General features: G+C 41.6%; 1 protein-coding gene across 2 annotated transcripts in view; it reads right to left on the bottom strand.

Annotated features, from left to right (window-relative positions):
- The window catches only part of VAV3 (vav guanine nucleotide exchange factor 3), a 333,180-nt gene that overhangs the window by 128,223 nt on the left and 190,486 nt on the right, over window positions 1-14,471 (bottom strand). The window lies entirely within an intron of this gene.

Below are 14,471 nucleotides of genomic sequence, written 5' to 3'. Positions count from 1 at the left end.
ATTTCAATGTCTGTCTCTCCCACTAGACTGTAAACTGCTTGAGGGCAGGGGTCTTGTCCATTGGCTCTGTTGAAATGTACCCTCCCAAGAGCTGAGTACAGTGCTGGTGTTTTGCCTACAGTGATTGCTCAATAAATACAACTGACTGACTGAATAAATGTCACTGATTGATTAAGCTATAGGTGCTTCACAAAAACTAAATCAGTACAAATTCTTTCCCATCCATGTCCCCATACAAGTCAGTGAAGTTAAAAGATCAGAGTTTATGTTAGACTGTAAGCTCCTTGTGGGGAGGGATCCCAAGTATTTAGTAGAGTACTCGAAGCACTCTAAGAGCTCAATAAATATCATTGCTTGATTGAGGGATGTTATACCTTGCTCATATTAAGTCAAACACAAAGATATTTGTGAATTATAGATATTGACTGAGCTGGTACAGTGAGTCTGAGTTGTTTTAGCACAATTTACAGTGTGCTTAATATATATTGAGACAAGAGAGAAAAACTTGAGATAAACTGATGATCACCAAGAGGGTTTCCCTGTCAAAATCTGTGATGATCTGCTATGAAAACTGAAGAGAATTCACCCAAGGATTAACATTCTTGATTTAATCCTCTATAAACAGGTCTCATCTGTGTTCAGTACATTTCAGACACCCCAGAAGGCAAAGGCGATCAAGATCACCCTGTCAGTTCACAAGCACTTCTCTTGTATAACGTACCCAACCTTAGCTTGCTTGAGAAGTGCCAAAACGTGGACTTGCATCTACCCAAGTGCTTAGAACAGTATTTGACACATAGTAAACACCCAAGAAATACCCTATTACGGATTTAGCAGAAAGCTAGAGGTTTATTCAACAGAAGTGGGTACCACATTTCCCAGCAGCATACAAGGCAGATGGCAGCAGATGTGGGGATAGACTCTTCCTCAGCCCCAGACTGCACCTTTCAATACACCAACTGTTTCTATACGTGACTTTGGTCCCAAGGGAATGGATGAGATATTTGGATGACTCAGGTCACTTGGCTGAACAATTGAAGCGCACATATTCTACTGACTGAGGGAAATGAAGCTGAGCTTCACTGCAAATGGGCAATATGGATCATTGACAATCGCTTGCTGAGGAGGCAGGGCATTAGCCTTATTTAGAGATCCACCCTAAATTGGGAAAGGCCTAAAAAAGGAATCCTGAGTTTGGGCTTATCCAAACCGGCCTCTAGAGGATACAGATCTTAAGAAGGGCACTTCTTGCTCGGCCTTTTACTTGAGTCATCCCTCCCCCTTCACATCCGGCAGGCTGCTTACTCTTTTTATATATAAAGCGTTCTAAAAGTGAAACGCCTCCAAGAGGCCTTCCCCGATTCACTCTCCTTTCCCCACTTTCATCTGTCACTTCATCACTTATGTATCACATATATACTAGGGCACTTACCCTCTAAACACTTGGGTAGTAGTAGTACCCTAGTAGCATTTATGTATTTATCTTTCAACTCTGTTGCTTCTCCTTACCTGCACTTCATTTTAGTGTCTATCTCCCCCACTCGACTGTAAGCTCCTCAAAGTTAGGGCTCATGTCTACTATCTCTATTGCTCTCTCCCAAGTCTTGGCACAGACTAAGTGATCAAAGAGGACAGGAATCATGCTCCACACGGTAATGCTCAATAAGTATCATGAAATAATTGACTGATTGAAAGGCACACATGAGCTGAAGAAGCAGCATGGCTCAGTGGAAAGAGCACGGGCTTTGGAGTCAGGGCTCATGAGTTCGAATCCCAGCTCTGCCACTTGTCAGCTGTGTGACTGTGGGCAAGTCACTTAACTTCTCTGTGCCTCAGTTCCCTCATCTGTAAAATGGGGATTAAGACTGTGAGCCCCACGTGGGACAACCTGATTCCCCTATGTCTACCCCAGCGCTTAGAACAGTGCTCGGCACATAGTAAGCGGTTAACAAATACCAGCTAGAAGCAGCGTGGCTCAGTGGAAAGAGCACGGGCTTTGGAGTCAGGGCTCATGAGTTCAAATCCCAGCTCTGCCACTTGTCAGCTGTGTGACTGTGGGCAAGTCACTTAACTTCTCTGTGCCTCAGTTCCCTCATCTGTAAAATGGGGATTAAGACTGTGAGCCCCACGTGGGACAACCTGATTCCCCTTTGTCTACCCCAGCGCTTAGAACAGTGCTCGGCACATAGTAAGCGCTTAACAAATACCAACATTATTATTATTATTATTATTATTATTATTATTATTATTATTAAGAAGGGCAACCAAGGTGACAAGGTAAAGGAGAAGATTCCTTAAGGGTGGACTCAAAAGGTTAGGGTTTGTCAATCAGAAAGATGAAGGCTGAGAAAGGATATGATTTAAAGTTGCAAAGCCATTCAGGGCAAATACAGAAATATTGTTCCTCAAATCCCAGGACAAATGGCTACCCACTGAAACTTGAAAGTGGCAAGTTCAAAACAAAAGAAAATGCTTCTTCATCTAGTTCTCGCAGTGGGTGATCTACAGGCAAAGACACCATTCAAAGTGCTTATACAGACCTGCAGTCCAATATAGATTTCTAGTAGGCAAGTTAGGGATATGGTGAGACGGTTTTAGTCCCAAAATAGGGATGGATCTCCACAGGGGTAGTCATCAAACACATCTTAAAAACCACTATTAATTAATGGCAGGTGTGGGACAGAAAACAAGCCATCCTGGGGCCACTACCAGAAACAAAATGCTAGGGTGAAGGGACCACTGGTCTGACCCAATATCAGAATTGCTTATTCTGAAGTTCTTAGGAAAGGAACACTAAAAGATAGGGATGGGTAGGTAAAGGCATGGCAAAAAAATGCAGACAATTACATCAGAAAATATTCACTGCAGAAAAAGATAAAGAGATAAATGACCAGGCTAGCCTTAGAGAACCCACCTTCTGATTTTCTCTATGAGAATTCAGGAGTATGATATTGCCAATTATGTCTTGGCTTCAGTAAGCCATTATTATGATTACATTATTATCATTATTCACTTGTAATGTATCTTTCCTCAGAGAAGCTCAAGATATTACTGAATTTTAAATTACGTAGTAGGCATTCAACCTACCAACACCCTTTCAGAGCAGGGGAATGGTCTGTTTTATATGAATATGGATTTTTATTTTCCAAATTGCTTTAAATGGCCCACAAAATAAGAAAAATGCACACTATACCGTGGCATATTTGATTCTTTCTTCAACAACAATATTTATTGTTGAAGAAATATTGTGAATGACTTGATCTATCAAATATGTTTATATAATACTAATACATCAGTAGCTAGGCAATAGAAAGATTACATCAATATATTGGATGATGGGAAAGAGAAAAGCAGAAAGACACAGAGAAAGAGACAGAGTTGTTCTTTGGGGTTTTAAGAAGACCCTTCTGGCATGAGTTTACCCATGTTAGACTGGAGACTGTCTCCCTTTATTGCTGAATTGTATTTTCCAAGCGCTTAAGTACAGTGCTCTGCACACAGTAAGCGCTCAATTCATTCAATATGAATGATTGAATGAATGGAGAGAGCTAAATTTAAAATGAAAGTAGTTCTGGGGTTCAGTGATTAAGTAATTATACTTTGTAAATTTGGAAGGACTGAACGCATGTGTGGCATTAGGACCAATGGCAGGAATACTGCTGGAGTTATAAACTACTAAGCCCCATGGTGCCAGAGCATTGAGCTACCCCACCCAGAGGGGCCAGGACTATGAACAATGCTGCGCAGATTTGCCAGGATTTTAACTTGCCCTGCCCATAAATGCCAGGAGTATACACTGCCCCACCCACAACTTCCAAAACTATAATATGCTTTGCCCAGAGGTGATGGGGCTTAGCCCAAAGAACCAAAGGACATACTAAGCCCTGTCTTTTGTGAGGCTGATTCCCTTTCTCCCTGTGTATGCATAAAGATGATCTCTTGCTGCACTGGAGCTCTTGTTAAGTGCTGTACCCAGTACAATTTTTCTCTCTTTTCTTTGGTATGATGATCTTATTGAAGCCTCCATTTTCATTCATTCATTCAATCATATTTATTGAGCACTTACTATGTGTAAAGTACTGTACTAAGTGCTTGGAAAGTACAATTCAGCAATAAAGAGAGACAATCCCTGCCCACACCAGGTTTATAGTCTAGAAGGGCAGAGACAGACATCAAAACAAGTAAACAGGCATCAATATAAAGTCCTCCCATTTCTAATACCTATTCCCTATTTCAACTTGTCTTCTGCTGCAGTCTCTCAGCTTATCACATTATCTTCGGATTTGTTTCATCTTATTTTCCAAAGGTTTCTTCTTTGGTCCTCCTTTTTCATAATTCTGCCCTTCCAGCTTGGAGTAAAACAACAGGTGGACATTCCAGAGATATCCATTCATTTAACATGTCCTTCCCAGCACTGGGTGATATGTATTGCTTCAATAACTGTGGATTACCTGTGTCTGAAGATCCCCTTGTTTTTGGTTCCATCTACAATTTGATTTTGCACCTAGACATGCTAACAGAATGGTTTTAGAAGTCATATGTGGTGTCTACGTTACTTCCAAGTCTTACAAATTTGGAGAAAGTTGAATGGAGAAGTAGCATAGCCTAGTGGATAGAGCATAGACTTTGGAATCAGAAGGACATGGGTTCTAATCCTGACTCCAACACTTGTGTGCTGTGTGACCTTGGGCAAATGACTTAACTTCTCTGTCCCTCAGTTACATCATCTGAAAAATAGGGATTAAGACTGAGAGCCTCATGTGGGACCTGGACTGGATATCATATCACATCCTTCCCTTAGAAGGTCCCATTGTACATCTTTCTTTTGTGCCAATTACCAAAACAATAGCCTATTTCATAATGAACAGAAGTGGCCAGAAGATAACTTCTGAGAAGTCATCTTATGAGCTACACTGTGCTGTCATGAGTGAAAAGTCGGGTGGCTTCAGTCCATCATGAGAAGTGTGGTCTAGTGGAGAGAACATGGGTTTGAGAGTCAGAAGATATGGGAAACCAGGGTTCCACTCACAGCTCTGCCACTAACTTGTTTTCTGTCCTGGAGGACATCACAACTTGTCAGTGCCTCAGTTCTCTCATCTGTAAAATGGGGATTACACACTGTCTCCTTCTTAGACTGTGAGCTCAGGGTGAGACAGACTGTCTGATCTGATTAGCTTATACGTGGCACATAGTAAGCATTTAGTGAATACTATTATTTTAAAATATGTCAGCAAGTACACATGATTGGAAAAAATGAAGAATCCCTTTAAGTGGGAGTGCCAGATCAGAGACCCAGAAAGTCACCCTGGAAGTAGGAAGAGAAAAAGCCCTTATCATTCCCGAACTCATTCATCTCGGAGAAGCAGTGTACACTAGTGAAAAGAGCACAGGCCTGGGAGTCAGAGGACCTGGGTTCTAAATGAAGCTCTGCCACCTGCCTGCTGTGTAACTTTGGGCAAGTCACTTAACTTCTCTGTGCCTCAGCTTCCTCATCTGTAAAATGGAGATTAAATACATGTTTTCCCTCCTGTTTAGACTGTGAGCATCATGTGGGACAGGAACTGTATCCAACCTCATGAGCTTGTTTCTACCCCAGTGTTTGGTACATAATAAGCACTTAACAACTGTGATAGTACCTGCTTGCCTGGCATCATGCAGCAATGCTGAAGGGATAACTTTCCACAAAGCTCTCCATTTAACAATTTAACAGTAAGGATGATAACAATAATTAAGGTATTCACCTTCCTTCCACCATGGTAAGAAGATACACACTGGAACAAGTATCAGTCTGGCTTTACAAAGGAGAAAACAAGTGTTGATATTTAGATGTTAACTTAGGTCTATCAATTCATCAGTGGCAGACCTGAGTGGAGAAAAACACATTGTCTGGACTGAGAGACACCCTGCTGGACTAAATCTCTATGGGATTCCATTCTTCTCTAATGTATGGGATACATATCTCCCCTTACCTGATCATCTTCCATTTTTGCCATAGCCTAGCACATCATCTAGCCAGGAGCCACGCCAAGTGAGAAGAGCATCAGAGCTCAAATTAGATCAGATAAGCAAGCCGAGGCCTGGCCTGGCTTCTGGGGGAGTGAGATGAACCAAACAGAATGTTCAAACCACTGCTTGGCCCAGGAAGGTTTCATCATCACCTTATCTAACTGTCGGGGGGGCAGGGTGGGATGGGGAGATTGAGGACAGAATATGTCTGTACTACTCCTTGAAAGCATGCAAAGAGTTGAGAAACTCCTTTCTGACTCTTCCCTAGGTTAAAGGAAGGTAAAGGTTACTTAGATAGAAGTTTGGGAGATAGAAGGGTGAAATAGGTGGGGATAAAGACTGTAAACTCGTTGTGGGCAGGGAATGAGTCTGTTTATTGTTGTACGGTACTCTCCTAAGTGCTTAGTACAGTGGCTGCACACAGTAAGCTTTCAATAAATACAGTTGAATGAATGAATGTAGAGGTGATGGGTCCAGCTGGAGATGTACAGCATAATCATGGCTGGGCTTCTTTCCAGGATTGTAAAAGGAAAACGGAGGTCCCACAAACCAGGTGAAGGTGGCTGTCCTACCCCTCTCTCAGGTCCTTCCTTCACCAAAGCCCCTGGACCAGAAATTTCAATCTCCAAATTCCTTGACTCTTAAATTACCACTCCTCTCGGTGGGTTGCCGAACTGGCAAGATTAATAAAGGGTGATTTGCTAGATCAGAAAACTGCTTTATCTTCTGGACTTCCGTGAGAAAAATTATTTTTTCTTCCCTAATGGGCTCCCCCACTCAATGAGAAAGACATAGTTAATACGCAAAAGGACCTATGCAGGCCTTTTAAAACAAAAAAATCCTTTGTAAAAATAGCATTGACTAAAAGGAATTTCCCCAACCTTGTCAGAGTTTTGCCTTACAGATTCTGGATTTTAAACAGCTAGGATTTTCCTGGCATGCCTGATCGCCATTTGAAAGTTGGAACTTTACTGAACCCTTGGATTCAATCCACCATGGCAGTTTAAACAGGCACTCTCTAGTTTTGCTTCGGTAAGCTCTGCATGACCTGAGGCCTTTTTGTTAAGCAGGAAATCTTTTTCCATGCTGTTTGAAAGAGGCAGAAGGCATCTACATTTCTAAATGCATTGATAGCAACAGCTTTAATTTAAAATGTCAGTGTTCAATATGTCAGAACTCAAATATTCTCTGGGAAAGAGCTTTAATAGGTATTTATTATTAATACCCTATCTGAGAGAGCAGTTCTATTTGATTTGAATCTGACCAGTAAGTCATTAGTCACAGACAGCAAAGTAAATTTTGTGCATAATAATGGATGAGAATTTTGCTTTGGTTTTTCTCTGTACTCCTAGGTTGCTGGAGCCCAAATAAGAAGACTGAGGTTCTGGATGGACACCTAGCTTTGAAATACATATACAACATGCACATGTATATATAGGCTGCGAGGCAGAAAGCCTTGGGAAGCAGCATGACCTATTTAGAAAGAGAACGAGCATAGACCTTGGAGTCAAAGGACCTGGATTCTAATCCCCATTCTGCCATTTGTTACCTCACCTGGAAAATTGGGATTAAGACTGTGAGCCCCATGTTGGACAGGGACTATGTCCAACCTGATTATCTTGTACCTACCCTAGTGCACTTACTATGTGCAGAGCACTGTAAAGAGTTCAATGTTACAGAGTTGGTAGGCATGATACCCGCCCACAACAAGCTTACAGTCTAGAGGGGCACATAGCAAGTGCTTAAAAAATACCATTAAAATATATAAAATGTATACATATTGTGGGCAGGAGATGTGCCTGTTTATTGTTATACTGTACTCTCCCAAGCATTTAGTACAGTACTTTGCACACCGTAAGCACTCAATAAATAATACAATTGAATGAATATGTGAATATATGTATATATATGTATATATTACATATATACATATATATACAAACACACACTCACACATACACTCAAACACTGATGAAACTAAAATGACTGATGTAAAAATATCCAGTTTGGGCTTTGAGAATACATTATCCATGCTGACTGAGGAGAGATGCCCAATTCCCAGCAGAAAGGGTGGACTTCCAAGTCCTGACCAAGGGTGGGTGTGACCTGAAGATGCCAGCCATGATTAGACATGGGGGTTTCCTGGTGGGTCAGAGGAAGGCCCTGGGATGTGCACCCGGCATAGGGTCACAGCATTCTGTGGCTAGCAGAGACAAAGTCCCCAAGACCAGCAAGATTTCAGATCATGCTTCTAAAAAAGCCTAATTTTTAAAACTTGGAAGCAGAAAGGGGACAGGCCTGGGAGTCAGTCAGGTGACCTGCGGCTCTGCCACTTGCCTGCTGTGTCACCTTGGGCAAGTCACTTCATGTACCTGTGCTTCGGTTTCCCTATCTGTTAAACATAGGTTAAACACCCTTCTCTTCCTACTTACATTGTGAGACCCACGTAGATCAGTGACTGTGTCAGACCTAATTATCCTCTATTTACCCCAGTGCTTAATGCAATGCATGGCACACAGTAAGAGCTTAGAAAATACCAGAAAATACCAATTTGACCAAGCCCCTTTAATCAAAACCTTTCATCTTTACATTTACTCCAGGTACCAAATTTATATCTTCACTGCTACAAGTATGTGGAGAGTTTCGTGGTGATGAGGGTACGAGAAAGAGGGCGAGAGAGAAAGAAGCAGATGCCTCAGGGTGCACCATCAAAGGGACATCTGGGATTGAAAATTTTAAAAATTCACAACTCTTGAGATTTTTTGTCTTAGAGCAAGTAGCACTTCCCCCTCCATCTCGCGTTTCAGAGTGACCAAATATCTGGAATCAACCCTATAAGAGCACATGCCATTTTTTAAATTTCAATGAATCAGTCACATTTACTGAGCACTTACTCTGTGCAGAGAACTAAGTGGTTGGAGTACAGTACAGTAGAGTTAGTAGACACGAACCCTACCCCAAAGTAACTTACAATCAAGGGTAGACACACACTAACATAAATTGCAAGTAAGGAAGCACCTGACTATAAAGATGCATACATAAGTGCAAAGACAGGGTGAGAGTACCTGAAGTACTCAAGTAAAGAGGAAAAGTAGGGTGAGAGTATGTGGGATTAATTGAAAAAGGCTTTCTGGAAGAGATGTGAGATCAGAAGGGACTTGAAAATGGAAGTTCCTTGTGGTCTGCTGGATATGAAGGGGGAGAGGGTCTTCACTGACTGTGAGAGTCTCTTCATGCAAATAGATGTAGACATTGCTGGAAATTCTAACATGTGACCAACTCTGCATTCTTCCCTTTCCCTGCATGAAGATAACCTCTGCCATGCTGATACTTTTACAACTTGCTGTGTCCATGGCTGTTTTCAAGCCTGTCTCTCATAGTCTGGCCATCCTGGGAACTCTGCTGAGGGACAGCCACCTCTTCCCTAATTGTGGCCATCCAGATGATCAGCTCACTGCTGTGGTGTCCGAGAAGGAGTATACTAGACTGCCTTTTTCTTGCAGACTAAAAATAAATAGGACATGGCAGTGGATTCAGAAACCATCACCATCATACTATCCATCAATGGTATTTACTGAGCACTTACTGTGAGCAGAGCACTGTACTAAATGCTTGGGAGAATACAATATAACAATATAACAGACACATTCCCTGCCCACAATGAGCTTACAATCTAGAGGAGGAGATAGACAGGGAACATGTCTGCTAATTCCGTATTGTACTCTTGTACAATACTGTATTGTAGTCTTCCAATTCTTTACTACCGTGCTATGCACATAGTAAATGCTCAATAAATATCATTGATTGACAGTATGACATTATTTTTATTTTTAGGGGGCACACATTAACTGCCAATTTTGATTGTAGAGAGTGGACAGTATTAGGGCCCAGAGAGTTAAGCCAGGTGCTCCACACTTGAGATTTGTGTGAATAGGGAAGTATCATGGTCTAGTAGAAAGAATTTGGGCCTGGGAATAGGAATTAGACCTGAGCTCTCTAATCCCAGCTCCACTACTTGCCTGCTGTGTGACCTTGGCACATTACTTAATGTCTCTGTGCCTCCGTTTCCTCAACTTTTTCCTCAATACCTGTTCGTCTCCCTACTTATATTGTGAGTCCCATGTGGGATAGGAACTGTGTCCAATCTGTTTAACTTGTATCTACCCCAGCATATAAAACAGTGCTTGGAACATAGTTAGTGTTTAACAAGCACCATAATAATTATTACACTATACTTGGTCAGCACCAGCCCAATCAGTACAGGCCAGTTACATTCCATTATATCCAGGGTCGTTGGTCTACCCACATCTAACTGCTCCAAGGAAAAACTCCTTTTGAAAAAAGAAAGACCACAATATTTCTCATTAGAAATAAGAAAGCAACCCAAATGCAAGTCAGTAAGCACACACACACACCCAATCCCATAAAAACCCACACAAATGTCACTGTAACCAAGACAGATATGGTAAATTTGACTTACTCCCCAATCTTGGACTTTTCCTGGAGCACCAAGCAAGCTTCTCTGAATTTCAACTCAAAGATCACCACAACCTAGAAAACCTCATTGGAATTTTCACCAGATGTCGGTCTTATTTATTAGTAAATGGAACAGGTATGCAAAGCCATTAATCTTGGGATTATTTTATTTCCTCACTTCACATGTATTCACTCATCCCCACCCAAGAAATCAAAGTTCTCTGGTCCTCACAAACTAAAGAGCACATCACAGTGTCTTCACTCCCACTGCTTCTCTTCATCCACAATTCACTGGCACCTTATCCAACTCTGTGAACTTTCCCAACTTTTAGAAAGTTTGGGAAATAATAATAGCTCTCAAGAGGCAACATGTAGAGGGATGCACTTTGAAGCCAACTCTGATAAATTTCTGTGGGCATTTATTGTTTTTGAAAATCATGTTTCCCCATTTGTCCTTTATTTTCCAAATTAAGAATTGTGTTTTGAGTACCCTAAAGGAAATCTGCAATGGTTTTTAATAAAAATGATCCAAGGCTCCTCTGAACAGTAGAATTATCATCTTTTGTAAATAGAACCACCAGGCATTTCATCAATCTTAAAATACATTATCTCTTTATCCCCCCTCGATTTCATTGCTCCTTAAAGCAACAGTTCCTCACTAACTGATCCATAAAGTGGAGGACTTGCGTGAGAGATGTCTGAGTTATTACGGACTGGTTCTGAAATACAAAACTACCTACAGGGATATGCCACAATATGCCTCATGCAGTAAGTACATGGATATCCAGGTTTCCCCTATACCTCCCACAGGGTATAAAATAACAAAATTGCCCTACAGAGAGCTCATCTCCTCCAAGAGGCCTTCCCAGACTGAGCCCCCCTTTTCCCTCTGTTCCCCCCATCCTCTGCTCCTCTCCCTTCCCCCTTCCCCTCAGCTGAGGTCCATTTCCCGCTGCTCCCCCTCCCCTCCCCTCCCTTCTCCACCCTCCTCCTCCCCCCTTCCTCTCCCTTCAGCACTGTGCTCATTTGTATACATTATTTATTACCCTATTTATTTTGTTACTGAGGTGTACATCCCCTTGATTCTATTTTTCATGATAATGTTGTCTTGTTTTTGTTTCGTTCTGTTTTGCTCTGCTGTCTGTCTCCCCCAATTAGACTGTGAGCCCTCACTGGGCAGGGATTATCTCTATCTGTTGCCAAACTGTACATTCCAAGTGCTTAGTACAGTGCTCTGCACAGAGTAAGCACTCAATAAATACTATTGAATGAATGAATATAAGCAATATTGTAAAGATCACAAACTGAATTTAGCCTCTTTGGCAAAACTCAGGTTACACTGCTACAAAGCTGAGCCTTGTAAACTTGACCTTCACCACAAGGGATAGGCTGGAAACATAGAGTTGGCAAGGATCTATTACATTCATAAGCTAAGGAAATGGGGGGACAACAACAGGGTAGTTGAAGAATCAAATAAGAAGTGTATTGATTATATTAATTACAAAAAGCAGCTCTGCTGCTGGAAGGAAACTTGTCCTAATTGGTAAAAATCACTCCAAATCAGGGCTGACTGTGAACTAAGGTGCCTCATTCTTCCGCCACCATGCCTGCGCCCACCACATGGAGCTGGCTGCCAATGGGACTTTGAATCAAAAATCATCATTGTCCTTTTGAGCCAGCTAACTGGGATGACACTTTAAAATAATCCTCTCACATCCAGAACTGCCTGTCCTACAGCCTCCATCTTTTCCCATCTTGGATGAAATCTTGCTATTTTTCTCCATTTCCTTACTCAAGTCACCATTAGAACAGAATCAGAAAGAAAGAATTCCCCTCTCTGCTTAACTTTAGTGACCAGAAAGATGATAAATCATAAGTTAGTTCAGGGGATTTATCTGCTCTGCCCGAATCCAAGAGCACCTCCTCAGAAGCAACATGGGCTAGTGGCTAGAGCATGGCACTGGGAATCAGAAAGAAATGGGTTCTAATTTCAGCTCTGCCACTTGTATGTTTTGGCAAGTCATTTAACTTACCTGTGTCTCAGTTAACTCGTTGTAAAATGGGGATTAAGACTGTGAGTCCCACTTGTTTAGAGTGTATCCAGCTCAGTGCTCAGCACAGTGCCTTAAGCACTTAACAAAATACCCTATTTTTTTTTTTAAAGCAAGTAGTAGAGTCAATATGATCCTGACAGGAACTGGAGTCAGAATACAAAGACTCTGGCTCTTGTTGGTTACCAGCTTACTGCAGAGACCTATCTCCCCGTGGAGACTGTAAGCTTCTGGTGGGCAGGGATGTGCCTACCACCTCAATTGTATTGCACTTTTCCAAGCACTTAGTAGTGGTCTACACAGAGTTCAATAAATACCACTGATTCACTGATGGATTGACAGACTAGCCTCACATTGCCTCATTGCCTCAATTACTTTTAGAAAATGTTTTAAAGCCAGACTTGTCAATAACTACTAAAATTTTACCTGCCTTCAGTGATTATGTTCCTAGCCCACCCTCCTTAAAGGAAATAGCACTTGAGTTCCAAATTAGAATTAGCAAAAACCCATCAATGTTGCTTTAAAACATCTGCTACTCCCAAATTAAATGACTCAAGTGCATTATCTGCCAATTGTATGGCATCATATTAAGCAGAATTGTGGGTTGATGGCTTGGACCACTATTCATTAGAGATTAAGCTGTGGCCACCCATCATATATTTATTTGTGACAAAGCAGAACCAGCCTCTGAGGAACAACTAATGCATTAAGCACTAAACCACCAAATCTTTGGGTTAGGGTCAGTTATCCAACTATTAATCATAGTACTTTTACCAAAGAAATGCCAGAAATCTGTGGTGTACTGGCTCATGCCAAGGGTTTTTACAGCAACAGGATCTTCCATCCACATAAAAATGAATGTCATAGAAATCACTAAAACAATATCTCCTTGTAACTCTCTCATCAGACGAGGTATACTAGCCAAATATTCTCCTATTTTCAATGAACATTCATCTACACTGAGAGATGAAAGCGTTCTAGAATTTTCCCCATAGCAGCCAAATGATATGAAATCCAATAAGCAACCTTTTCCCTCTAGGGTACTGCTAAAGTTATCATGTTTCTCCAAATAAAAGCAAACCCAAACAACTCTTCACCTTGTGGCGGCATTCTGAAATGTTTCAGCATGCTCTCCGACATAGTTTCCAGACAAAGCTCATCAAATTTCACCCAATACCAAAATAAAATAGAAGTTACACAATTATCCTGGGTGCTTTAATGATCTTTCCTGCATCTTTCCTAAGCCAAAGGCTAACAATTTTCAATCAGTGAAGCTTACTGAGTACCTTCCATGTGCTCTGCACCAAACTCCACACTTTCATTCAATAGTATTTATTGAGTGCTTACTATGTGCAGAGCACTGTACTAAGTGCTTGGTTCCAGTGCTTAGAACAGTGCTCGGCACATAGTAAGCGCTTTACAAATACCAACATTATTAACAAGTCGGCAACAGATACAGTCCCTGCCATTTGACGGGCTTACAGTCTAATTGGGGGAGACGGACAGACAAGAACAATGGCAATAAATAGAGTCAAGGGGAAGAACATCTCGTAAAAACAATGGCAACTAAATAGAATCAAGGCAATGTACAATTCATTAACAAAATAAATAAGGTAATGGAAATATATACAGTTGAGCGGACGAGTACAGTGCTGAGGGGATGGGAAGGGAGAGGGGGAGGAGCAGAGGGAAAAGGGGAAAAGAGGGTTTAGCTGCGGAGAGGTGAAGGGGGGTGGTAGAGGGAGTAGAGGGAGAAGAGGAGCTCACGTGGTTCGTGGAAGAGTATGACAGAAGAGTCACAGTCCCTGCCTCCTAGAACTTTATTGTATAATGGAGGAGACAAGCACATGCAAGCTACTTACAAACCGAAGTACAAGGATATAAGAGATAGTAGCATGATGTACAGTGGAGTGTGCATGCATGCACACAAAATACTGA

This window comes from Ornithorhynchus anatinus, chromosome 4, assembly GCF_004115215.2.
Source record: "Ornithorhynchus anatinus isolate Pmale09 chromosome 4, mOrnAna1.pri.v4, whole genome shotgun sequence".
NCBI lineage: Eukaryota > Metazoa > Chordata > Mammalia > Monotremata > Ornithorhynchidae > Ornithorhynchus > Ornithorhynchus anatinus.
The sequence above is the reverse complement of the archived record's forward strand: the minus strand, read 5'-3'. Positions and strand labels throughout refer to the sequence as shown.